We start from the raw sequence: 2,180 nt of genomic DNA, 5'->3' as shown, positions 1-2,180 counted from the left end.
ACCCTAATCTGCCATGACACTGGCCTTGGCCTGCTGTCTGTGGCAAACGCACCGGAGCTAGTAGGTGACTGTTGGTAAAGCCTAAGTCTCCTGGTTGCCTCCTTTCTCAATCATCTATTTCCCTCTGGGGCAGGTGAGCACATTCCCAAAAATGACAGCTGGAGTGTCCAAGAGCCAGTAGAAGCCCCTTCTCCCTCCCTTGCTGGAACCATCATCGCTACCGTTGCAGAGACTTGAAATGACCTCTCCAAGTTGGAAGGCACTCCAGAGATCACTCGATCCCACTGATGCAGGAAGTTGGGTGTCTGCAAAAATTCTCCTGCAAGGCCCTGGGCTCTGTGAGATCGCTCCCACTTCTGGGCAAGATGCCAGCATGGGCAGCTCCGGGCTGCCTGGCCCTAAAATGCATTGTTGTCTTTCCACTTTCTGCACTTTCTATGTCTGTAGTGCCTGCCACTTTTCAGAACAATAGCGAATAAAAACAACAGCCAGCATTTATTAGGCATTTACTGTGAGCCTGGTATTATCTAAGTACTTCATTTGCATTATCTCACTGTACCTAAAACCAGCGATCCACTAGGGAGATACCACTATTATCCCGTTTTACAGACATGAAAATGGAAGCTTGGAAGGCTTCAACAATTTGTCCAAACGTCCTCCATTCGTGGGATTTGTGGTGGAGTGTGGATTTGAACACAGGATTTTTCAATTCCAGAACCCATGCTCCTCCTGTCATACCCTGCCATGCTCTCCCTCCTACATGGTGGTCCACAGAAGGCTTCCCTCCCAGCTACACATCCCAGAACTGGCACAGGTATATCACTATCTCCATTTCTCTCCTGTAAACTAGAGAACAGCTTTATTCTAGAACCTCCCTCTGACCTCTGCAAATTCTGTCCATCTGTTCAGAATCGAACAGATGCTAAAACATTGTGGCTAAAAGCAAGAGCATCAGAATCAAACAGATCTGGTTTAGAATTCTGCTTTAGCCTCTTGCCAACCTCGGGCAAATTACTCAACCTCACTCAGTCTCCAGATTTCCATCTGTAAAAACAGAGAGAGCACTGTACTACCTAACAACTCCATGGGATTGTTATAAGAATTAAATTAGATAAAACATAAATAGCTCCCAGGCTGTATTTGCAGATGAAAGGCAGCTGTGCTAAGCACATGATGATAAACGTGACAAGTCTCAAAGGACATGTGAGTGGATGTCCCACCATCAAGATTTCACTCCTTGCCCAACTTCAGGGGTAAGAATCCTCCAACATCAGGGGAGGACTTGCTCAAAGACACACAAACCAGAAATCCTCAAGAAGCCATAGTATGGATGTGGCTTTCTAACACTATGCTACCATTTCCCATGGGGAAGCACCTGAAGAAGTGGGGAGGGAGTTGGCAGGGAATCGAGGAAGTGCAGGGCCATGACAGGATTGAAGCCCTCCTTAGGAAGCAAAGGAGGAGTTCTATCCATCAACAGCTGAATGTTGAATCCAGACCTCTAATCTCAGCCTTGCCACTGAGGACTCATCATGCAACCCTAGGGTCAATTGCTCCCTCTCTGAGCCTTGGGTCTTCACTACCATCAACAGGTGACTTTGAAGTTGCCTCTGAAGTGTGCTGAATTATGAGGAATGAAGATGATTTAAAAGTATAAGCTTTTTGCTTTGTATCTTCTTCCAACCTTACCTTCTCCAAGAACCCTCATCTGAATTCCTCCTAAATGGTCCCTGTATTAGCCCATTCTCACATTGCTGTAAAGAAATGCCTGAGACTGAGTAATTTGTAAAGAAAAGAGGTTTAATTGGCTCACAGTTCTACAGGCTGTACATGCAGCATGGCTAGGGAGACCTCAGGAAACTTACTCATGACAGAAGACAAAGCCAGAGCAGGTATCTTCACATAGCCAGAGCAGGAGGAAGAGTGAGAGGGGGAAGGTGCTACACACTTTCAAACAACCAGATCTTGTGATAACTTACTCTCACTATGGCAATACCAAGGGGGATGGTATTAAACCATAAGAAACCACCCCCATGATCCAATCACCTCCCGCCAGGTCCCACCTCCAACACTGGGGATTACAGTTCAACATGAGATTTGGGTGGGGACACATATCCAAACTGTATCATTCTGCCCCAGCTCCTCCCCAAATCTCATGTCTTTTAACTCATTTCAGTATT

The sequence above is a fragment of the Trachypithecus francoisi genome, unplaced genomic scaffold (assembly GCF_009764315.1).
Source record: "Trachypithecus francoisi isolate TF-2019V2 unplaced genomic scaffold, Tfra_2.0 Lachesis_group17, whole genome shotgun sequence".
Taxonomy (NCBI): Eukaryota; Metazoa; Chordata; class Mammalia; order Primates; family Cercopithecidae; genus Trachypithecus; species Trachypithecus francoisi.
This window is presented reverse-complemented; position numbering follows the sequence as displayed.